The sequence below is a fragment of the Rattus norvegicus genome, chromosome 17, assembly GCF_036323735.1.
Source record: "Rattus norvegicus strain BN/NHsdMcwi chromosome 17, GRCr8, whole genome shotgun sequence".
In the NCBI taxonomy this organism is placed as follows: Eukaryota; Metazoa; Chordata; class Mammalia; order Rodentia; family Muridae; genus Rattus; species Rattus norvegicus.
The window spans coordinates 35,546,686-35,572,650 of NC_086035.1; the positions used below are offsets into that span (position 1 = coordinate 35,546,686).

The 25,965-nt window shown below is 44.3% G+C and overlaps 1 long non-coding RNA gene across 1 annotated transcript; it reads left to right on the top strand.

Annotated features, from left to right (window-relative positions):
- Positions 1-12,055: 12,055 nt before the first annotated feature.
- On the top strand, positions 12,056-17,871 carry LOC102548193 (uncharacterized). Its single transcript, XR_360997.5, has 3 exons — positions 12,056-12,198; positions 16,991-17,062; positions 17,427-17,871. It is a non-coding gene; the product is annotated as an uncharacterized LOC102548193 (long non-coding RNA).
- Positions 17,872-25,965: the final 8,094 nt, after the last annotated feature.

The window sequence follows — 25,965 nt, forward strand, 5'->3', positions numbered from 1 at the left end:
ATCTCTTCAGCCTGCCTTTGGAATGAACGGTATGAATAAATACCCACACACATGCAATTTATCTTGTTTGTTAATGACCAGGCCCTCTGGCCAGAGATTTTGTGGCAAAAAAAACTCCATAAATACTAAAAGTCGCCAAATTAGACACATTTCCACTGGTGCTCTGGCTCTCGGATCTTGACAGAAGAGTGGGACAACTAGCTAGAGGGAGCTGCGAGGCCAGAGCACCTGCGCTGGGGTGTATGTTAATTTGTTTGGAAATATTTATCTATGCACACATAGGCTGTGCACTTGATGAGCACTATATTTGGGCTGCACTTACATGGGTTTTTTTCCTGCCTTTAATGCAATCAGCGCACATTATAGAGGCATGAATATGCAAATGTTGAATAAAGCTTGAATTTTTTAATTAAAAAAGCTAAATCAGGGGAATTATAAGAACCCAATTTAACATTTTAAATACGATGTGAAATTCTCTGCTTCATTCCCGCTCATCGTCATCGATTCTGTTGATAATTCAGCGTGGGGCTTGATTGATCTTGATCCTTGGAAGGAACTGGTGTGGGTTTTGGTGAGATCCAGGGAATCGAGGATGGGGTGGGGGAGGAGGAAAAGCAGGGCAGAAAATGTCTAAAGGGTGACTTTTTTTTCTCTTTTGGTGGATGCCCTGGGTGTACAAAGCAGTTTATTGTTGGTGTCCTTCTGAAGGGTGGGGGCCTACAAATGCTTATTTGGGAATTGAATTTCTAAAAGAAGGCATTTCCCCACTCAGTTTCCCCTCACTTTTAAGTCGATGTCATGGGCAGTGTGGATGAATCACGGCTTTATCTTCATTCAGGGATAAAGGCGGGCCTCTCAACAACCCGCTCAAACTTGTAAACAAATGTTCTCTCTTTGGACTTGACTCTTTGCAAAGAGAAAAGCAAGCCTCTCTCTTCTGGCTTGGGATTAAACAGTGCTTCTGCAATCGCCTGATTATTTATTAAACACTTCCTCCAGTGGGACGAAGTGCCGCCCATAATTAATTACAAAGACCCTGGCGCTTTAGTTTCTAGACTCTTCCATGGCTTAAGCAGCCAGTGATCCCTGCCCAAAGCCGGGTAAGGTATAATTACTGTTGATATCAAGAGCTGCCTCTGTCTAGGCCAGTGGATCCTTGTTTAGTATAAAATCCACTCCTGGGCCTCCGGTGGGGGGCGGGGTGGGGATGGGTGAGCCCATCTCTAAGTCTGTAATGGAGGGTAAGTATGAGTTCCAAAAGAAGTCGTTTAAGTGGAGGGTAAGGGAAGCTAGGCTGATAACACGTGCACTGACCCTCACGCCGACTGGATCCTAGCATGAACAAGGAGCAGAGCTTCCAGCCTGTAATGGTGAGATCATGTGTGCTCCAACTTCCTCAGTGGCTCTCGGGGTTATAGTTGAGGTTCGGTCTTTTGCTATGTATTATAATACTAAGCATTGGGCCCCCCCAAGGTCTGGTTGCCCCCAGAGACAAGAGAATCCTCACAAATCTGAGCAGATGAAGTTATGTGACCTTGCTCCTTAATGCAAAACTATTGATTGAATAAAGATGCCAACGGCCTTTAGCCAGGCAGAAGAGAGGTAGGTTAGGTGCGCTTTTAATTCATGGGCTTGGGGTCTAAAGAGGACCACAAGGGGAAAGAGAGAAGGTGAAGGGGGGAGAAGACACCATGGGACAGGTGTGTCATGAATCCATGGCCATGAGGGCTGGCAACTGGAGTTAAGAGCAGCCCCGATGGAACGTGGCAAGTTCTCAGGTTATTGATGGGAGTGATTCTGATAGCTTAGAGTGTAGATGTCTGCCCAGCTCTGGTGCTTTACAGGCTTATCCTACATAGAAAGGGTTTGTGTCTTTTACCTGGGAATGATCAAAGTCAGGGGTAGAAACCCCCAAGTGAGATTAAGTAATTAATACATTATAGAGCTTTGCGAGTTGGTTTCCTGGCCTGATCACTTTACAAGGGAAATTCCTTCAGGACTTGATCTTAATGTCTTAACTTCATATCTTGCACCACTTTCTACACTCATAGCACAAAGGTGGTCTAGCATTCTTCTCTAGATTATCTGATACACTCTTCCCACCCAACGACAGACTAAGCTCCCTAAGTTAGTGTCAAACGGAGGATTCCCAAAGACTCAAAGTCAACATACCACAGAGATACCCGCACATCTGTCTTTATTACTGTACTATTTACAATAGCCAGGAAGTGGGACCAACCTATATGTCCATCAACAGATAAGTGGATGAAGGAAATGCGGCACGTATATACCATAGTAACTTATGCAGCTATGACAATCAAATGAAATCATGACATTTGCAGGAAAATGGACAGAACCGGAGATCATTTTGTTCAGGGAAAGAGGCCAGGTTAAGAAACAAAAGCACTGCATGTTTCCCCTTAAGTAAGGAAGCTAAGCTTAGAATTACATACATGTAATATATACATACATACATATATATATCTATATCTATACATATTCACATTCAATTCATAGTTACCTAGAATTTTAAGTTGTGTTTCTATACTTTTCCCTTTTATGAGATCAGAGGGCTGACAAGAGGTTATGTATTATAACTCTTAGTTTAAATTATATACTTTTTCTAAGTGAGAAAAAGATGTAAAATTTTTGTGATGTTTTTATTTGTTTTGAGACAATTTTAAATTTTTTCCTTTTTAATTATGTGTTTCTGTATGCATTTGAGTGTGGGAGGCCAAGGGGGGTTGGATCCCCTGGATCTGGAATTACAAGCAGTTGTAAACTGCCTTGTGTAGGTGCTGAGAACTGAATTGAGGTCCTATGCAAGAACAGAAACTCTCCTCACCCTGAGTGCTCCTGCATCCCCTGACACAGACACTTGTCCTTTAGCCCAGGTTGGCCTTGGACTTGTTTATTTTCCTGCCTCAGCTTCCTGACTGACAGACATTACATGTGAACATCACACTAATCCACTTTGGGGTGTTTATTTTTATTTATTAATTTAGTTTTTAAAACTCATTTTTTTGGAATAATATAGATAGGTTCGTGGAAAAATTGCAGAGATCACTCAGCGTTCTCTTGTTCCCTCTCCCAGCAGAGTTCTTTGACACATTTGCCCAGTCTTCACCGACAGTACCAGCTTACATTACGGTGGTATACTTGTGGAGTCTATGAGATCAACAATGATGCATTACTATTAACTGAAATTCAGATCACTGCCTTCTGAAAGGGAATTTAAACCCTTTCGTGTTTGTGTAGCAGAGCTAGCTCAGACACTTCATTTTCTCCCAACTCAAGCTTATTAAATCAATGTTACTGACACACAGACTGAAATATTAGTACACTTGTTCAGATTTCTGTAGAAGGCTACTTGTAAAAATTATGTTATTGTTATTGTTGTTGTTGCTGCTGCTGTTGTTGTTGTTGTTTTTTGAGACAAGATTTCTCTAAGTATCCATGACTGTCCTGGAACTTACTCTGTAGACAAGGATAGCCTTTGAACTCAGAGATCTGCCTGTCTCTGTCTCCCATGTGCTGGGATTAAAGGCAGGTGACACCATGCCTGGCGATGTATTTTTCATTTTAGAATGTCTTTTTATTAGTTTTTAGAGAATTTTGTACATTCTATTTGATCATTTTACCCCTCTCCCTTACCTACTGAACTTCGTGCTTATTTGTTGACTGACTGACTGACTGACTGACTGACTGACTGACTGACTGACTGATTGGGAAGGCACTTGTAGAAGTAGAGGCCGACTTACAGAGATAGGTTCTCCTTCCCACCATATGGGTCCTAGGAATCAAACTCCAGGCTTCAGGCTTGCAGTGTCTTTACCCACCAAGTCATCTCACCTACTACTTTTGTTTCTTCTAGTGATGGGGATGGTACCTGGACCCTTGTACATGCCAGGCTTAGTACTCACTTCTGAGCTGAATCCTTCCACCTTCTTTAAAAGAAATTCTGTTTTCATAACGTGAGTCAAATAAGCTCTTTGCAGAATCTACAGGGCCAGTGTGTCTTTAATAGAACAGCACCGTATTCATTGACACCTATTCAAGGGACTGCGGCTGTATGTGGTTCGGTCCATAAAGCACACACATCTGGCATGTGCAAAGGCCTAGGGTCATGTCTAGTGTTGCAGAGACCCCACCACACTTGTCTTGGAATGATGAAACCTTTATGTTGCCATGCACAGGAAGAACACTTACTGGTCATTGCAGAATGGGTATGAGGATTGTGAGAGAGAGAGAGTGGGGGTCCTGGGGGTTCCATTTCCCTCTGCAGACTCTGCAATGGTGAAAGGCATCATCCAGGAGTGCCTGGGTTTTCCTAAAAGTGAGCATTTCACTGAGGTCAGCCTCGCAGATGTCAGCTAATGCCAGGTACATGTAAGGGGATGGGATTCTACATGTCAACGCAGCAAGGAGCACCAAACACGCTCTGTCAACACGCATCACCGTTAGTCTAGCTACAGCTGATGCCTCAGAGTCATCTCCCAGAGAATCAGGGCAGCCCAAATACGCTTCTTGCTCGAAGTACAGATGGAGGCCAGGAAACCGAGCAGATGTGGCGGAGCTAATCAGGCTGAGGCACAGCAGGGTAACTCAAAGCGAGGCTTCGCATGCTTTCATGAGCCTTAATTAAAGAGCTCGGTGCCTCCTTTTGTTTTATCTGTTGCCAGTGTTTGGTCTCCTATTGTGACAGTTTTTTGTTTTTTGTTTTTTTTTTTTTCTTTTTTAAAGTAACTATCAATTTGCTGTGGTAATCTAATGGAGAAGAGAGAACAGTTCTCAGTCTGGGAAAGAGTGGTGGGGGCTGCAGCTGGCAAAGAGTTAAGATGCTGCTTTTCTCACGGTTGCAACCCACCCATAGCAAGAGCCATGCATGGGGAGGCAAGAGAGGGGACAGGAGAGAATCTGGGAGCATCCCACACGGTCTTATGTAATGGCTGACAAACATAAGCATCTTTAAGGGGGAGGGGCTAAAGGATGGAGCAGGCTTTTAACAGCAGGCAAGTAGGGAAGAAATCTGAAAATTGTGCTTCACACTCCAGTAATAAATACAGTGTAAGGAGGAGAAATCTGTCCCAGCAAGCAGCCAGGACTTTGGGAATACAGACAGCCTGCTATCAGGCTCTTCCAACAATGACGAACAGGGATTGGAAGCAAAGGGTGCTGGCTGGATTCAACACCCAGCTCTTCTGTGAGAGTTGGAGGGGCACTGGGTGTGAGGAGATAAGGAAGCTCATAAACAGTCAGGCTTCCCGCAGCTGTGGGATTAACCCCACAGCAGTGCCTGAGCTGCCAAGGAAACTGGTCTCTGTGGAGAGTGAATTACACACAGCCCCATGCCTAGTTCCAGGTTTGCAACTTTTATGGTTGGATGGTGGTGCTGATTGCACAATGTGAACGCGCTTGCTGTCATCCAACTGGACACTACAAAACTACTGAGACGTATACCGTCATGCATCTTTCACTGTGACTGAAAATTAGTATCTAAGCATAGGGTTGAGGTAGAGGAGGTAAACAAACTTCCTAAGAAGCATCTCTCATTTGCCTTTCTCTGGTCCTTGAAGAGTCCTTGGTGCATAATACTCAAATCAGTATACTTGACAGATGTTTCTTATGCCATGTGTGTGTGTGTGTGTGTGTGTGTGTGTGTGTGTGTGTGTGTGTGCTCGCATGTGCACGTGAACACTGCCCATGTGTGGGGACCTGCCGGAGGTTACCTTACATCTTAAGAAAGGCTCTCTCAGTGATTTGGAACTCAGCAATTTGGCTGGCTGGCTGGTCAGCAAACACAAGGGACCCTCTTGTCCCTGTTTCCCTTGCGCTTGGATTATAAGGACACAGCACTATGCATGAAATTGTCTTTTTGTACATAGATTCTGGGGATTGAACCCAGGGTCTCGTGTACATATGACAAGTGCTTTACCAACTTAGACTCTCCCAGATCCCCTGAGTGTTTAATTTATAAATGTGCAAAATTACACATGTGGCTGAAAGACAGTGGAAAGGGACATTGCTGCCTGTGTTAGACTTTCCATCACTGTGACTAATACCTAGATGAATTATTTAAAAGGAAGGAAGATTCATTTTGCCTCGTGGTTTCAGTCCATGGCTGGCTAATTTATTGCTGTGGGCCTGAGGCAAGTCTGGACATTACGGTAGAAATCTCACAGTGGAGCTCAGCCTCCATCCTACTTTGCTTTCTGTTGCCATGACAAACACCAGGACCAAAAAGCAGCTTGGGGAGGAAAGATTTTCTTTAGTACACTTTACATTTCCTCATCTAGAGAATCAAAGGCATGAACTCAAACCAGGAACCTGAAGGCAGGATGCTGATGCAGAGACCATAGAGAGATACTGCCTACTGGCTTGCTCCTCAGGACTTACTCAGTTTTCTTCCTTCCTTCCTTCCTTCCTTCCTTCCTTCCTTCCTTCCTTCCTTCCTTCCTTCCTTTCTTCTTCCTTCTTCTTCTTCTTCTTCTTCTTCTTCTTCTTCTTCTTCTTCTTCTTCTTCTTCTTCTTCTTCTTCTTCTTCTTCCTCCTCCTCCTCCTCCTCCTCCTCCTCCTCCACCTCCTCCTCCTCCTTCTCTCTCTCTCTCTCTCTCTCTCTCTCTCTCTCTCTCTCTCTCTCTCCTTTCTTTTTTCTTCCCTTTTTGAGTTTTTAAGACAGGATTTCTTTGTATAGTCCTGGCTATCTAAGAACTTGCTGGTCTCAAACTCAGAGATCCACCTGCCTTTGCCTCCCAAGCGCTGGGATCAAAGATGTGCGTTACCACCACACACGCCCTTCTTATGTAACCCAGGACTACCTGCTCAGGTCTTGCACTACCCATAGTGGCCTGGATCTTCCCAAATCAATCAGTAATAGAGAAAATGCCACCAAAGGCATTCCCACAGAGCAGTCTGAGCAAGGCATTTTCTCGGTTGTGGGTCTTTCTTCCCAGTGTGACTCTAGTTTGGGTCAAGTTCACCAAAACTCACCATTACAGCTTCTCACCTGTGGCAGACAGGAGCAGAGAGAGCCATGCCTCGACTGTGGAACTTTCTCCTTTTCTTCCTTTATTTTCATCCCAGTATTCAGCTGATGATATTGTGCCACCCACAATTGTGTTAGACCTGTCTGATCCCCTTCACAAAATAGAATGTGCTTTACTAACCTTCCAGGTAGATCTCAAGCTAAGCAAGTTGGTAATCGAGGTTCATTGTTGCGCAACCCAACAATATTCATGAAAAGATAGTTGGATAAACTAAAGATGCTTAGAAAGGAAGATATTTAGATAAGTTGGACCTATCGTATCTAGTGAATGTGAGGTCAGCTCTGTTTTAAAATCTCGTAATTGGACAACCCCATTCTGGCTTTTCAGAACTGTGCGCACTCCTGTGTCAATAAGAGCGTGCAATCACAGTAGCTCAAGCTTGGTGACCTCAGTCACTCATTCTGCCATGCCTGCCTGACTTGAAGCTCCCTACTCCTATCACCCGGCTCTCTGACCATCTGGCTTCATCTTCTGGATTGTAATACCAATGTGGGTGTGTCATGTTTTGGTGACCTGTTGGACTCTTCCCTGCATGTTTCTCAGGAGAACACAATGAAACCAGAACAGTGACAGAAATGAGTCCTGACATGTGAGAGCTGACCCCTGGTGTTCAGTCAATTACAATTAGCAAGTCATTAAGTCAGGCCAGAAGCAGAAGCATAGATGAGCCCCATTGTATCTCTCAGCTACCAGAGACCAGCTGACAAGCCATGAGGACAGCACAGCCCACATACAGGGAAAGCCCCATTCGTTTTCCTCTACATAAAGAAGTCTGGGGAAGACACAACCCCATGCCTCCTTTTTCTTTGCTAATAGGTGGTTCTATGAAGTATGGGCAAGACAGCCCTCCGTACTAGCAGGTTTACTCCTATGGATTCAGCCAACTGTGGATCAAAACTAATAGGAAATTGTGCCAATGCTAAAAACCAGATTCTTCCTGTCCTTGTCTTATGAAGAGCGCAGGTACTGCAAGTGAGCGAGAGATGATTTTCAAAGTGTACAGTGGCATGTGCTATTTTGTATAAGAAACTTGGACATACTCCAACTTGGGCATCCATGAACAAGCTAAATGGTACAAGTGGGCAACTATATAGATTCTTTAAAGGTACTGACAATCCTTGCCTTTGTTACTTTGGAGCCAGAATAAAGGGCTCATAAAAGAAACACTGACATGGGATTAGTTGAAGACACCTTAATTGTCTTTTAAGTTGAATCTTGAAATAATTAATTTTTCTAGGTTTGAAAACCTATATCACATGTATATTGTAAATATAAAAACAGTGAAAAGTATAGCTGGGCACTGTTTCCACTGGAAATAGGAGTTGACTTGCCTGGATAGTCCTTGCACTTGAAATCTTCAGCCTGTAGCTCGTGTGTTAATTTAGGTTTCTCTTGAAAATATTCCTCTATTCCCAAATGCTTCAGCCTTGCCGAGGTGGAGTATGGGTATTGGAATACAGGCTTGGGCTTATGTTTGTTATATCCCTGTACACAGTCTCAGTTATATACCTCTACAGGGCTGATGGCTTGCTTAGTGGTTCTCAGGAGAACATCTCAGAGAAACACCGGTCTTTATGAACTTTCTGTTGCTCTAACAGAATGCCAGTATCTTACAAAGGAAAGATTTCTTATAAAGGGAAAAAGGGTTACCTCCATTCATGGTTCTGGGGGCTGGAGGTTGCATGGGCTGGAGGTTGCATGGTCTAGTGACCATCCTGGATGAACTTCATGAATTCATAGCATAAAACACAAAACCAGCAAGGGTGGAAAGATGAGAAGGCCCTATGGTAGCTGACCGCTACTCATGAGAAAGACATTCATTCAATAAAAACTTGCTCTTTTAACCTAAACCATCTCAGTGTGTGAGTTTGTGTGTGTGTGTGTGTGTGTGTGTGTTTGTGTGTGTGTGTGTTTGTGTGTGTGTGTGTGTGTGTGTGTGTGTGTGTGTAGACACAATAGACCTTCTTGTTGTAGTAAATTAAAGTGGCAGTTGTGGGTGTTGGGATCTGAACTCTGGTCCTCATGACAGAGCAGCAAGTCCTCTTAACTACTGAGCTTTTTTTCTAAGCCTTTCTAATGCAACTTAAGTTGCATCATCAAACCATGGCAATACACTCTTAGATATCCTCATCAAATCTTTAATGTATTTTTTGTTTCTTCGCTTGTTTTGTGATATATATATATATATATATATATATATCTGTGTGAGTGCTGTGTTATATGTATCTATGTACGTTTGTATGTATCTATGTATGTTATATGTATGTATGTACGTTTGCCTTTTGCATGTGTGAATGAGGAGACCAGAGGGCCTTCTCAGGTATTGTCCTTGCCTTCTACTTATTTAAAACAGGGTCTCTTATTATTTACCAATTCAAATGCCAGGCTCGCTTGACTTTCTAATGTGTTCTCTGGTCTTTTCCTCCCATCTTGTTTGTATGCTTGCTGGGGTATACACATGTGATAATACTTCTGGCTTTACATGAGCTCTGGGGATCTGAACTTAAGTTTTCACATTTGTACAAGTATTTTACCCACGGAGCCATTTCCCTACTCCATGACTGTTTTTAAGACAGGGTCTTGCTCTGTGGCCCAGGTTTGCTTTGAACTCACTCTGTAGCTTAGGCTGGCCTTAAACATGCACTGATTTTCCTCTTTCTGCCTCTCAGATGGTAGTGTGTGTCACTAGATCCTGCTTCCAATGGTGTTTCTCCTTCTTACATTTGTTTGTGTGTGCATGTGTGTGGAAGTCAGAGGATGATTCTCCTCCCACTATGTAGGTTAAAGGGAATGAGGTCAGATGTCAGGCTTCAGGGCAAGTACCTAAGCTCACTGAGCCATCTAATGGCGTTTCCTATGCTGACTGGGGTCATTTAATGACAGTTCATCCTTTTGAGGCTAAGTGAGAATGCTGAGCTTGTTCTAAAGCACAGAAAGTTCTAGAGTGAGAGTGTTCATATAGCATTCTTACCCCACCAAAGCCCAATATTAAGCTCCTATTGCTTAGAAGTTGACAATCATGCTAGAAACAGGAAAAGCTATGAGACCACAGGGCATAGTCAATATAAATGACAGAGTGGGAAGCCAGTCTAAATGACATCAGAAAGTTAACACACCTGCCACCCGCTATCTTGGCACTCTGGCACACTACTCAGAAGTCACCATTGTAGCAAGATGATGAGGGTGTCATTCTACATGCATCTGAGACACATGCTGTGCTATGCTCCACTTGTAACTCTTGTCTGTCTGAATCACCTTTCAGATTCATGAGACAGTTTTTTAAAGCTACCTACTTAGATTTTAGCTGTGATTCCAGTTTCTCCAACAGAAGAGCAACTTAGAGGAAGAAGGGTTTATTTTAGCTCACAGTTCCTGGTCATGGTCCATCACAGTGGGGAAGACAAGGCAGGAGGGACTAACAGCAGCTACTTGTATCACAGTCAAGAGCAGAGAGAATGAATGCATGTTTACTGCTCAGGGAATGTCCTCTATTCTGAGAGTCCAAGACCCAAACATAGGTCACTGGAGTTGCCTCGCTGTCCCCTCATTACAGACAGCTCTTGGGCATTCATGTACCAGTTACTTTCTCTCCTATGCAACCAGATACCTGATGAGAAGCAGTGTAGGGGAGGAGGGGTTTGCTTGAGTTCATTACTTTGTGGCAGGGAAGACAATAGCAGCTGGGACTCTGGGCTTGGAGTAGAGCTTGCTGGTTAGTCAAACTTCTGCAGCAGACAGGAAATAAAGACTCCACTGAGAAAGAGCAAACTATCACCCATAAATCCACCCCTGGCGTCTGCTTCCACCAGCCAGGCTTCACATCTTATAGGTATTTCTGAAACGTGTCTAGGGACTTCAACACATTTATAGATGCCATGTTGTGTCACCATGTGAAAAGGATGGATGCTCATGTAAGGTTTCACAACCTCCTCAAACAACATCACTAGCTGGTAATCAAGTGTCCAAACACATGAGTCTTTGGGGATGTTTTATGTTCAATACAAAACACTTCAAAATTCCTATTTATATGCATCTTGAAATAAGGTTCTCTTGAGACTTTCTAGGTATTTAAAAGCATCTCAGGGGTCAAGACAGCAGGAGTTGGGTTAATTACTAGAACTGGTTAAGCAAGTTAGAGTTTTGAAATGCAAGGCACTGGGTGCCTGGAGATGTCTCATGTTCCTCCATTGCAGAAGTTAAAGCAGAAGCTAATGAGATGTGACACGCAGACAGTATAGGTCTCGGACAACCTTGAAAATGCTCTATTTCCTGGTACCCATATCCTTGTTGAGTATCCTCCTCTGAGGAGAGATGCTTTCACTGGGACAGATCTGCAGAAGAGTGAGACAGCTTCATTGTTCCACTTCCCCTGGTTGGTTTCCTGTACCTTCACATGCTGGTGGAAGCCACCTGTTCTGTGGTGAGCCTCTGTCTAGAGAGGATTGCAGGGCAAAGCATAGAGGGAAGTCCTTGACCAATGCTCATGAGGAAGCAGGGAACTCAGTCCTACAACCCAAAAGTGTAGGCTTAGATTTCTCAAAACCTCCCTTAATATGGGTTCTCAAATGCTCTGGTCCCCCTTGCAGTCTGCCATCCAAAGTTAGGGGAGAAGAGATGGTAAATAGAACAAGAGAATGTAGATCTGTTTAGAAGTAGTCCTTGGGGGTGATTCCAATCTCCATTTGATAGGACACCTGCAGTCCAGATCAGTAGTGTCAGGATACCAAACAAATCAGCAGCGGTGGCATGGTACAGCAGAATTAGCCAGGCTTCTGCTGAATAGATGAGTCAGCGGGAGACACTAGACCCAGCTGGGACACCAGGAGAAGTTTCTGCTGTGCCTCTCTGGATGAAGTGAAGATCGGTGCAGATATGAGACCAACAAAATGTTGCAAGACTAGCTACGCAAGTACCACATCACTGTCCGTTGAGTCCTATTTATACTCTCTCCGAGCATCACATGTTGCCTCAGCAAGACACCACAGGAGTCTGCATCATGTGACACGACCAGAAACTTCCACTTCACAGGAGGAGCGGACTCTTGCCAGCCAGCTAGCGAGTGGCTGGTTGGCACTTCCTTTGGAGTCAAGCCAGCAACATGTTATACTCCATGTACCTCGTCACAAGCAGGACCCCAAAGCAGAAGAACCAGGTGAGACGTACAGAGGGAAAGTAGGAGATGAGAATTATATTCTTTCAGGTGACAGCTTTGGTCTAGCTTGTCATGTAGCGACCATAAATGAGTGGAACATATTGAACAGTTGTCTTCCGTTTTCCACCTCAGGTTGAGGGTTCTATGACTTGTAAGGGCTTAAAAAGGAGACTCAGCAGGGACTGAACACACTGGGGCCTGAACCGTTGTTACTCCCATTCCTTTCTTCTTCTTAAGTCCAATAAATAGTTGTGCTTATCTGTCGGGATTCATGCTTTTTTGTACCCAGGCTTGTCAGCCGGCTGAAGCCTTATTAGGCTGGTCTGAGAAAGTAAACTAATTCAAGCACGTGCCATCAGAAGCAGTAGGAAGTCCAGTGAGGAAAAGGAAGATGCCATCTGGCTGCTAAGGCAGTGTGCTTTGCATTTGAAATAAGAGTGATCACAGCTCAAATCAGCAGTCTGGAGGTGTCATTGATTGCTCTGGGTCTCAGCAGTTCTCATAATCCAGCCCATTATTTTCCCTGTTAGCACCAGGGCCCATCATAGCTGGGACTGAATGGTTCCTTCAGTCATCTGTTTGAGGAGGTGACACCATAGCTTTCTGCATAGATGTATTTGTGACTTAAATGCTCTTGGTTCAATAAAAGAATTGCAATGCTTTATTGTCGTGGGTGGAAGTCCAGGCAGGCTTTGCTACTGCTGCTTCCAAGGATCTGTTACCTTGCAGGCTCCATCTACATAGTTAATGTTCTGTGTGGAGATTTCCAGTCTTCATGGCTGAAAACAGAGAGACAGTGACATACTAGGGCTTAATGCTGTGGAAGCAAACACAAGATGCAGTTTGAGGGGCAAGTTATTTAAATAAATGCGAAGTCTCGGTGTATGAGGCAAAACAGCTTTCATTCCTTCCCCCACCCCCAGGCAGACTTCACAAGGTTTGAACAACAGAACAACAGTGAATTTTAAGCCACTGGAATAGCCTTGAAGAGAGAGCACCCCAAGGAAATCAACCCCGTGAAAACTGTCTAGTATTCCCAGCCTACTGTGCATTGTGCCCCAAATGCAAATGACTTGTTTCTTTTGTGTGGTGTGTGTGTTTGTGTGTGTGTAATTAGCACATATTAATTAAACAAATGCATGGGGCTCATAATAAGATTTTAGCACATGCATATAATGTACTTTGATGGCATTCACCCCTCCAATAGACTCTTTCTCATGGCACTCCCCTCTTTTCCCTTTCCCCCTCCACATCTATATCCATCCATACATCTATCCATCTATCTAATCATCCATCTATCCATCCATTCACCCATCCATTTTTAACTTTTTATTGAATCTTTTTTAATTTCCCATCATGCACCCCAACCCCACTCATCCTCTGTTCTCCTCCTGCCTGTACCTGCCCTCCACCCTTGTAACTTCCCCCACAGGAGAGGAAAACAAATCTCATTGTGGAAGCTAAAATGTGTTGTAGTGTGTCCCACATTTCTCTGTTGGGAGAAATGTTCATTGCAATAACTTACTAGTCTGGTACAAGGCCTCCGGTATCTGCTACTCCATCCATGCTGAAACTTCACGGAGACTCCTCTGGGATATCCTGTTGTCCCGTGTCATAGAGATCCTATAGTTTTGGATCTGTAGGGTCGGCCCCTTCATGCTCTCCAGCAGTTCATTGATTGGGTAAATGTTGGGGTGGGCCAAATCAAAGCCCTGGATCTGGGCCTGAGAGGTATCTGAGCTGGTCAGCCCACCACCGGTTCTCCCACTCTCATGCCCTTGGGGCTGGTTCACTAGCCAACTCCTGCTACCAGGGCCAGCTCTACCCTGCTGCCCAGGCAAGGTGCAGGGACTGCTCTCCTGAATGCTACAGCAGGTGAGGGGCATGGAAAACTCTCCCACTCTGATGCTCTCAGGGCCAGCTCTTCTGCCTGTCATAGGTGACAAGGGGCAAAGGGAATGTCATCTCTCCCTAGCCTATGTCACTGCTTGGCAGACAACTGGCAGAGCTAGCTCTCCCATGCACACCCCTTTAGGGCTGGTTCATCTGCACCCCTGCCACCAGTGTCACCTCTATTGTGCTGCCCAGGAGAGGTACAAGGCCCACTCTCTCAAGTGCTGTGGCTGGTGAGAGGCAGAACCAGCTTTCCTGTTCTCATGCCTGAGGGCCAGATGTCCCGCCTGCTACAGGACCTGAAGGGCAAGGGGTAGGAGCATATCTCTCCTTTGTCCACAACACTGCACTGGAGATGAGTTCAGGGCCAGGTCTCCCATGCTCATATATCTGCTAGGGCCAGTTTACTCCCAACTCCCACAATGTATGGAGCTACTGTCCTGACTACTGTAGCTGGCTAGGGGAAGAGGTAGCTCTCAGGTCCCCAGGGCCAGTTCTCCAAGGATGCCCAGGTGAGGAGTAGGGCCAATTCTACACAGCACTCACACATTAATACACCTCTGGGTGACAGTCCAGACCAGGGACATTCACCTGGCTTTTTGTGGTAACAGACCCCTGCTGCTGCAAGGCCATGAACCCAGACAGGGCCCCTGGTGGCAACATAGGCCAGGATCCCACCATGGTCTCAGGTGGCATCACTCACACCAGGCTGTCCCTCATTACTCTAGAGTCTCCAGTTCTGTCTGTCTTCATTATGCTCACATTTTTCTGTTTCTTTTTTTCTTCCATTTCTCCACCACTTGCTCCTCTTAGAGGCACCCAAGATCTCTGAGTGTCTGGAATCATTTCAGGAGTGCTATGCCCTGCTTGTGCATTATGGCACTGGGCAGGGGTCATCGTAAGCTTCCCCCAGCCCCTGCGCTTGTGCAGTACCTGCCTGGTGCTCATCTCAGGCTAGCTCCTCACCAGCCTTCCTGAGTGCCCCATGTTAGGCTTGTCTGTCTCGGGCTCACTCCCACCCGGACCCTCAGTCCCTGGTGGGGTTCCTCTAGTCTCCAGCTTGTTTCTGGTTCTCGGAACAGATGGGGTCTGTGTCACTCTGGACTGAACTACTTACTGTTCTGCTAAAGGAACCTAGCAATGAAATGACTCTAAGAACACTATGCTAGACTCATAGATCAGTGCCTTGCTCAGCCATCATCAGAGAAACTTCCTCCTGCAGGAGATGGGAACGAACAAACATGGAGACCCACAGCCAGACAATGTGCAGAGAGTGAGAGACCTTGGAACACTTAACCCTACATGGGGTGTCTCCATCAAATCTCTCCCTTCAAGGCTCAGGGAACTCTGCGGAAGAGGAGGCAGAAAGAGTGTGAGATCCAGAGAGGAAGGAGGACACCGAAGAAGCAAGTCCTAAACACAACAGGACGGACACACATACTAACTCATAGAGACTGCAGCAGCTTGCACGGGGCCTGCACAAGTCTATGCCTGATGAGTACACGGGCTAAGGGAAAAGTGGACACAAACCTTCATCCCTAGGCCAGAAGCTATCTCCAATCAATAAGTGCCTGCAAATGGAGTTCTTTTTCTCCAAAAAAGTCTTACTAAGGACACAAACCACACTCTTAAGGGCAGACCCCATGCCCATCAGTAGATGGCCAACACAAAATGAGCTCAATGGCCTCCATGAAGGTTCTTTATCTCATAATGTTTTGTCAGGATCGATCCCCCCCCCCCACCGGGCTCTCTCATTTTCACAGGTCCTTTGCTTATATTATGTCTTCAGGCTTTGTGATCTTAAGGGATTCCTGTGTCTGTGAGTGCGTGTGTGTCTCTGTGTCTTACATGTGTTTCTTGTGCCATTTCTTTGGCTCTTTTGTTTTTGTTTTGTCTATTATGATTTCTTTGTTTTTGTTTTGTCTTTTTTATTATTATTCTTTAGATGCCTGCTTGTTTTCCAACAAGAGACGGAGAGGGTGTGGATCCAGATGAGAGGGGAGGTAGGGAGGATCTGGGAGGATTTTAGGGGAGGCGAAATGGTAATCAGAATATAATGTCTGAAGAACATCTATTTTCAACAAGAGAAAAATAAGAAGAAAAACAAAACAAAAAATAATGGACCCTACTGAAAGTGAAAAACAATGATGAAATCTCAAAGCTGAATGGGAAGGGGTGGGGCACTGGAAAGAAGTTGAGGGAGGAGTAAATATGCTCAACATACATGGTATGAAATTCTCAAAGAATTAATCAAAAACTGTTGAAATTATGGTAAAATACATGGAAAACAGTTTATCCCTTTTGTCATCATCTAGTTCTAGAATTTTTCATTACCTCACAAGGAAGTTCAATGTCTACTGAATTGTCTCTAGTTGCCTCTCCCAACTCTTGGCAACCATTAATCTCTTCTGTCTCTTTGGGTTGTCTCTAAGTTTCATAAACCTGAAACCAGATGCCATGTACTCTTTAGCTTAGTGGGATTTTGTTGCTTTGTTTTATTGGAGACAGGCTTCCTCCACATGCCATGCTATGCATCAGCATTCTGTTCTTCTATATAGCTAAATAATGTTCCATGAGAAAAATGTACATGTCTTCACTCTCGTTTCTTCAGGTGGTAGATGTGGGCTGTGTGCTTCTGTATTGCTTCCAGACAGGGTCTCATGTGATCTAGAAGGCCTTAGACTTCTGATATTCCTGTTTCTCCCTGTGAGTGATTGATTATCTTACAGCTATGGGCTACAACATCCGGTTTATGTAGCGCTCGTGGTAGAGCCCAGGGCTCTGTGCATGCGAGGCAAGCACTGTACCAGCTAAAGCTACAACCTCAGTGCACACGCCCTTTTAAAATATTTATTTATTTATTTATTATTTATTTATTTATTCATTTATTTATTCATAGATGAGATCTCTGTTTGTCAGTGTTGGTTCGGCACTCCTGGGTTCAAGTGGACATCTTGCCTTAGCATCCCAGGTCAAGATTTTTTTTAACATTAATCAATAAAACAGTATTAAATTAAGAGGATCATATATTGATAAGTATTGGTAGATATTCATATTACTAATGACCTTCAGAAATAGAATCCTTTCCTGTTTATTTGTCTAGCAAATTGGCCTCAGGAAGGGAGAGACAAGACTCAACTATACCTTCCAAAACGCTGAGACAACCATAAGGGGAAATGTTTACAAGCCGGTTCCCTAGTGTGGTGATTTCAATAAAGATAGGCCCAATAGGTTCATAGGGAGTGGCACAATTCCTTGTCGAAGGAATTGTCACTGGGGGTGGACTTCAAGATTCCAAGTGCTCAAGTCAGACCCTGTGTCACTCTCTCTTCCAGCTACCTGCAGATCTGGACATAGAACTCTCATCTACCTCTTCAGCACATCTGCCTGCACAGCACCATGCTTCCTGCCCTGATGACTATGGACTAAACCTCTGAACTGTAAACCAGACTTAATTAAATACTTTCCTTTATAAGAGTTGCTGTGGTCATGATGTCTCTTCACAGAAATAGAAGCCCTCACTAAGACAGCTAGAGAAAAAGGACCTTCTGCCCACTGCCAGTTATATTTGCTGGTCATTGACAAGCTGGAGTTAGTAGAGGGAACCTTGGATCCAGTAGCACGATAGCCTGATCTCTTAGGGCAGTTTCATCCAGAGAAGGTCTGTCTCTGTCTCTGTCTCTCTGTCTCTCTGTCTCTCTGTCTCTCTGTCTCTCTGTCTCTCTGTCTCTCTGTCTCTCTGTCTCTCTCTCTCTCTCTCTCTCTCTCTCTCTCTCTCTCTCTCTCTCAGCTGACAAGTGGCTGGAGGCCCCATTCCTAGCAATCAATTCTGGATATTGCTTTGTCGATGTACAGGGATGGCTCTATTTCAGCCATTCAAATGATCATTGTTTCCCTGTGTGAGTTGGATTTCTATGACTCTAGTATGTCACCATTTCTCTGAGTCATACTATTGCACTGGGGCCACGTTGAACTTGGAGAACGGAAAGAATCTAGGATGGGAGAACCCATAATCATGGAAGCGGGAGTAGATCTGACAAAGGTAGGCTGGGGGGTAGAGGTGCCTCCGACATTTGTTCTCACACAGATTACAAGAGCTATGCAGCTCTGTGTGTGTGTGTGTGTGTGTGTGTGTGTGTATACATATATCCATTTTCTATACTATATATTTTGTGTGGAATCTTGAGAGAATACAAATATACTAATGTTTTACATGTCTTTAGTGTGTGTGTGTGTGTGTGTGTGTGTGTGTGTGTGTATACATATATCCATTTTCTATACTATATATTTTGTGTGGAATCTTGAGAGAATACAAATATACTAATGTTTTACATGTCTTTAGTGTGTGTGTGTGTGTGTGTGTGTGTGTGTGTGTGTTTGGCAAAGGTTCACGATATATAGCCTAGGCTGGTGATAAACCTATCCCTTCTCTCAGCCTCCTGAGTACAAGGATTCAGAAATATTTTGTCTGAGAAGAGCTAACTAAAACCCCATGAAAGCAAGCTGGATTCAGACAAGAGGAACAGGGCACCCAGACTGAATATTTCTTAGGGTTTATACAGGTGGCTAGTTTAGGTCAAGTTCTCTTTGTATTTGGAGGCTCTTACGTGAGTCTTCTTTTGACACCCTTCTCAGAAATTGTCAGTTATATCAGGACAGAAAAAACAGCTGGCCTCCTAACCTGGGGAGGTAGGAGCACAGGAGTGATTGTGTGGTTTTCAGACGTCTACATCTTATTTTTAAATACCACATGGCTTCTGTTGTTGTTTTTTAAAATAAATTCTTTGATGTTTTACATAAGAGAAGACTTAACATTAGAGATGATTAACAATCACTTTCCCTTTTAGGAAAGCAGGGGCCATGCATGTAGCCCGGCATGTGTTCCCATGATACATGTCAGAAAGTCTAAATGAGTCATGCTGAACAAGGATGCCCTGGGTCTTCCACCCATGGACGTCCCAGGTGTGATTGGCCACTTTAACCCCAATTTCTGGCGAGGGGAACTTCTTGGGCTACTGCTGCAGTGACTAGGTTGTCAGTACCTTTAAATCTTGAGTGCATATTGCACGGATCCAGGTGATTCCGGCTCAGGGGTGTGGCTCACCGCCTTTGTCAGAGGACTTTGTTAAAGAAAGCTGCGCTATTCATCTAGGTTGCTATAGTTTCCACATCATGATGACACAGCACATCCTGGAGCAAAGGCCATGACTAAATAAATATCACTTAGAAGCACAGCATTAATCTGGGACATAGTAGAGTAGCTACTCCGTTCGTCGTCCTTCATTAAATTATTTTATTTTTAAATAGGTTTTATGTCTGTGAGTGAGAACGTGTATGTTAGAGCATGTTCCCAGGCAGGAGAGAGGAGGGTGCTGGGTCTTCTGGAGCTGGAGAAAAAGGTGGTTGAGTCATCTGATGTGGGTCCTGGAAACCAAACTTAGGTCTTCCCTAGGAATAGCAAGTGCTCTTAACTGCTGAGCTCTCTCCTTTGTTTTGGAAGCACCGAGAACACTCTCTGTCACAGAGCCCAGAATATTTCCTAATACATCACAAGGGCTTGGGGGGAGGGGGAGGTCAGTGACTCTGGCATACACTGACTTTTGTGTCATAACTTGCTAAGTACTTGTATTTTTATTTGAGACATGTCCAGAAAGGCTTAGTCTGAGCCCACAAGGATTCTCTCTGCTTCCTCTGGACCAAGGCACAAAGTGGGGTGACATACCCATAGGTTCTTCTAGAGTACGGTGCTTTGTAGCGAAGACTAAATTCATTAGCATTTCTGCTGTGCTAGCAGGGAGCTCATTCCTCTAACATGAAAATGAAGCATTTTCTCAGTTGTATTTTCACACAGGAAACTCAACAGCTGTCATTATTCTTCATAATTCCCAAGCAGACTGCACGGTAAGTTAGTTACATTCACTCAAAAGTATTGGAGCCAAGTTGTCCATAGTCTTTTACGGTGAGGGTGCCATAGCTGAACACCGACATTGGGTGGCTGAGGGTTCTGTGGGGTGTGCTTGCTGTCTAGTATACCCTGGTGTTCTCTAACTTTTCGGTACATTACTCCAGCCTCTGCTCCTGGTGCCACATGACTCCTAGATTCAAATGTCTGTGCCTTTTCTCTCCTTCAATCACAGGGAATTAATGGCCCAGAGAATTCCAGTATGACCTCGCCCTAACCTCACTAACAAAATCTGCAGTGACCCCATTTCTAAACAGTATCACATGTGGAGATGTCGAGAGTCAGGAATTTCATCATATCTTCTGTGGGGGAGGGATGGACTCAGTTCAACCAATAAAACTCACTTGATCTGTATTTCCTTGCCCAGAAACTGAACTCAGACTTGGCTAAATCCCTAAGAGGAAAACATCTCAAGTATTGTTTGGGACTCGGGAGCTGCAAGTCTGGCCCCTCATCTCATTACACACAGGATTAGAGGAGGTTTTGGAGAAAGATACAGTATCATTGATAAAATGATCACTCACTGATGGGGAGGCTGTGCTTCAGTGTGATTTATCCCCTGATTTCCTAGCTTTCCTTTGCTGAGTTTGAGTTGGGATGGCTGCGTGCCTCAGCCCTTTCAAACACTAACAACACCAACACCATCTCGCTTCATCCCTGTGATGTGCACCACTAAGCTGAACTCCACCTTCAGTTGTTTTAGTTAATAACCATGGAATCAGTTCTGTATGTTTTTGCTGGCCACACATGTTCAGCACTGGCATTCCTATGCCGTCTTCTGAGAGGGGTTGCATCCTTTCCCCAGAACCACTGTGGAGTTTAGGGGTGCGAGCTCAGGGAGTTTTCTGTAAGAAGCACTCACAAACCTTTCTCTGCACCTGCCAGAACGTTCCATCTCACGCCTGAGGACAAGTTCAGTTAAGACTACACTCTGGGACAGATGGCCAGAGTGGGAGGAGAAATGGAGGCGCCTTAGTCATCACAGATGATAGCCAGACCATGTCTGGAGCGGCTGCTCCCACATCTCGACAGCCTGAGTTAGGATTCGTGGCAGGATTCCTTGTCTTTAGGTGCAGAGGAAAGATGATCTCTGATACGGGGTCATCTAGCTTACCTAATACCACTTAACACTCGAGATGCCAATAGCTCTTCCTTCCTTATTTGTGAAACAAAGGAGAAACATAACTAGCTCCTGAGAGCCAATGCTATCTACAGTTGGGGCACATTGTCCATGATCTGTGAATATTATGGATCAGGGAAAATACTAGAATTCACTCATAAATGCACACACTCCCATATTGGATTTTGTATTCCTTCTATTATTTTGTAGCATTTCTTCCTTAGCTATTAGTGTTTTCTTAGGGTGTTAATATGTCTGCTCAAATTGTTTAAAATAACTATCATATAGCATTTTCATATGTGGCTGTTATATAATTATTCTCATATAGTTATCAGACATTGAGCCTGTGTGCAGTTTTTCTATAATAAATAACGCTTTTGTCCTTGCAACTGATAGTATGTATTGTTCTCAGGTCTGGCTTTGTTTTGCTTTTCCCTCTTCTTTTGCTTGATACATATGCTTTCACTCAGCCACAGCATGTTCTGGTGGTTGTGCTGAGCAATGTTAAGCGCTTAGATTCTTTGTTCTCAACCATGAGACATTTCCAGTAGTAAAATAACTTCTTTGAAAAGAAAAACAAAATTGGAAAATGTTATAATCTACAACAAAACACACAGGAGAACCAGGTGTCTATTAGTCAGTTCAGGCTACCATAACAAAATGTCAAGAACTGAGTGGCCTAAACAATGGGAATATGTTGCCCAGGGATGTTGGTTGAATAGCTTCCCGTGTTCCTTAGGCCTTGGGTTTCAGCTTCAGGACCACAGAAAGGACACAGGCTTATGGGGATCAGGAACAGAAGGTCACAGTATGCTGGGATCACCTTGGAGTGTGGCTGCTGTCACCCACCATGCTATTTCCTAGTGGGCCAATTTCTGATGTTGTTTAATTCCTATTCTGAAATATGAGCATATTGAGCTATTAAACCTTCTTTTTTCCCCCTTCTCTTCCCTTCCCAATTTAGCTTTATCACTTCTTAACACATGCCTGTATATTGTGCTGCATTATGTTTTACTGTGGTTATATTGTGTCTGAGGTAGACGCTTCCCCCCGTTATCCAAGTGCTGGGCATTCTTGCACACTCTTCAATTGCTTTGTCATTAACTCCTATTACCTGTCCTCTTTAATTAATAAAAAAAAACCCACCTTATTTTCTTATGCCTTATTGAGTTTATAAGTCTGGCTTTTCCTTTTTTTCCTAACTTAGCCTTAGTATTTGAAAGTATCGTCTTACTCTTGATTCTTAAATGCAATATCCAACATTTTCCTTTGTTTTCTGTATGGCTCATGTATCTCTTGGGTCAGGGAGGGGAGGGGTATGTGGCACAGAGCAGTTAACTGTGGATCCTTCTCTTCACAATGGAGGTTTTCCTCAGTACAGAGATGTCACATAGCCTCCCATACTGAATTCCTGCCCATTTCCTTCTCACTCCCCTCTGTGACTGTATACCTCACGTATCCAGATGAAAGCTTCACCCAATGCTGGGCACCTGGGATTTCTGAGGAGGTGGATTTCTGGTTTCTGACTGGCTGATCGCTCAACGTTGTCATCCCTACCAGCACTCAGGTTTAAGCCTCCCTGCCTCTGCAGGACGCTGGCCAACAACCACTTTTGCATTTGCTCTGACTTGAAATGTTTGTTGGAGTTGCTGATGTGTCTGGTTTCATCAAAGATAGCCCGTTTCTCCTTGTCTTTGCTGTTGGAGGCTTAAGAATTTTTCTGGAGAGGAAGAGGATGTCATTTTGCTATCTTACACCCTCACAGCACCCAGGCTTTCTTTCAGATGGCTTTTTATTTGCTTGGTGGGAAAGGGGCACCCAGACTCCTTGGTCAAGGCAGAGATCACCACAGCTAAGATAGATACTTTGACCACCACACGGTGCTTCAATGGGCACAGAAGATAATGTAAAATCTCAAATCTCATCCCGGACCTTCCCAAAATGCAGAAAATGGATAAATGGTCTATTTGAATTATGAAATTTCTTGTTTGACAGTGCCCATGGCTTGTAACTACTTGGCCCAAATTAGATTTCACAGAAACATTATGTCTTGATTATAATATTAGAATTCTACAGCCAGGCACACAATGTGATTTGAAGGCCACAAACTTGCTAGCTGTCAGACCGAATCTTCCTGAGCTCTTCTGTTCAGCTTTTACAAAAACAGAGAACTGGCCAAAGTTTTTCTAGCCAGAAAGAAGCCAAGTGGGGACAACCACATCAGGTCTAAAGTAGGGGGGATGGGGGTGGTGGGGTGGTGGTAATGTTGATTGTAGGATAGTACTGATTCTCTCAAGATAGTCCAGGTGAAGCTGAATCTTCGTGACCAAGTGGCACCTTGGGGATTTGTCTCTGAGACACTCCAAAATGTTAAAACATGATTCAAGGTGCCTGCACTCCAGGCTGGGGAGGGAACATTTTATGAAAAGCCTTAGTTATTCTGCGTTTGCAATTTTCTGAGCTAAACCAGTATGGTTTGCATTAGCCAGAGCTCTGCAAATTGTGTAGAAAGGATTGAAATCAATTCTCTGGCATATGTGAAAATAGAGTCCGTGGTTCCTGGCTCCTTAGAAGGCCTTGTGGGAGTCCCCGTGTAAAGTGATCTCTTACACGACTGATTACAACTGTGAACCAAACAACATCTCTTTTTCTTCTTCTTCTTCTTCTTCTTCTTCTTCTTCTTCTTCTTCTTCTTCTTCTTCTTCTTCTTCTTCTTCTTCTTCTTCTTCTTCTTCTTCTTTTCTTCTCCTCCTTCTCCTTCTCCTCCTCCTCCTCCTTCTTCTCCTCCTCTTCCTCCTACTTCTTCCTCTTCCTCTTCTTCCTCTTCCTCTTCTTCTTCTTCCTCTTCTTCCTCTTCCGTTTTTTCTAACAATGAACATTTTGCATGAAGAAACTGAAGTTTTCTTCAGTCATCTCTTTTCTTTTAGTGCTAAGTAGGTCAATTTGTTATATGGTCATATAACTCAGGGAAGCATTGTCCACGTTTAAAATACACATTTGGCGAGTTCTGTGATAATAACCTTGTCTCTCATCTAAGAGACAGGGCTGTTCACTCTGTCTTAAACATTGCCTTGGATTAGAGGGAAAAGTCAAGCACCTCAGTTGCATGCATACGGAGTAGCCTCTCCCTACCTTTTCAAATCACTTACCAGTGGTGTTACTGTTTGATAAAGCCCTTTATTCTTCAGCTAGTGTTGCAGTTCACACCTTCTCTACCCCTGACAGAGGAGACAAAGGAGGTGCTTTCACTTCAGATCTGCAGTTTCCACCATAGCATGGTAGCAGCCAAAAGGAGGGATGGGCTGTGTTAAAAGGCTTTTACAGCCAGCCAGACAATATGATTTGAGAACCACAAACCCAATGGCTGTCAGACTCAATTTCAGCAGCCCAAAGCTATAAAGGTTGCCTCGACTAAGGAAGGCAACTGTTTTTCTTGACACATTTGTTGAGGGCTGGCCCTGCAGATGGGCAAGGGCCAGGACATGCCACTGCCAACATATTGAAAAGGTTTGAAAGTCAAAGTTGCAATCCAAGTCCCAGAGAATAGCTTCTCGGGACACTTCAGAAATGCTTGATGAGGAGAGCTTCTTTTTCTTACAAGTCCTGTTTACAATGCATTCCGTGTGTGTGTGTGTGTGTGTGTGTGTGTGTGTGTGTGTGTGTGTGTGTGTGTGCGCGCGCGCGCCTGAATGTACATGTGTGTGGAGGCCAGAGACTATTAGATCCAAAAGAAACTAAGGACAAATGGCTGACTGTGGTGCCTATTAGCAAAGCACATGCTGACCTCCAGGCTCCCTCAGCATCACAAAAGTCCATGGCATCCTGGCTCACCCAGCCATCTACCATAAAATTTTCATGGGCTTCCCTCCTCCAGCTTCTTATTCCTATGTAACTCTGCCACTTCAGCCATGCGCCTTCTCGGTCCTCTTGTCCACTTTTGTCTTGGTCCCTCTCTCTGGAAGGGCTCCTCCTCTTCCTCCTCCTTCCTCCTCCTCCTCTTCCTCCTCCTCCTCCTCCTTCTTCCTCTCTCTCTCTCTCTCTCTCTCTCTCTCTCTCTCTCTCTCTCTTTCTCTCTCTCTCCTCCTGGCCTGTTCCAGTCTGCTGGCTATCTTAGTCTGCCACTTTCTCTCCCTGCTCTGTACTCTTCCAGATGCCCATCGCATCTACAATCAAAACCTTCCTGTGAACCATATGTTGAAGCACCCATGCCCTCACTTTATATAAAGACAGCCTCACCAAGTAGACTAGATCGACTGTGCAGTGAGCCCCAGGGATCTGCCTGTCTCTACCTCTCTAGTGATGGGATGGTAAGTATGTGTCACCATGCCATCCCCCAAGTGCTGTTGTTAGATCTCAGGTCCTCAAGCTTGCAAGGCAAGCACTTTACCAGCATGGTCACCTCCACAGGCCTGGATTCCTTTTCTTGCCAAGATAGTGCAAACGCGAAGGATGTAAACAGCATTCCTAAAAATAAATGAATGCATAAATGTGACCACAGGTTTTCCATTCCTTAGCAAAGTAACATTTATTTCTTTACAGAATAGAAGGGACAACCTCCCTTGGCTGGTTGAGAAGTAAGAACACTGGTAAAAGCAGTATTTAGCAGGAGAACTCCAACTTTGTTGCAAGCCAGGAGAAGAATCTGTGGTGACAGTGTTCACCAGCTGACAGTCATCTTAGTTCCCTTTATCTGCAATGGTTATTTTCCTCTCTGAGACTTTTCATAAGGTTTTCCACTTAACTTTGTAAGAATGCCAAAATTCCCCTTTCACTTATATTTGGGGCTCATACT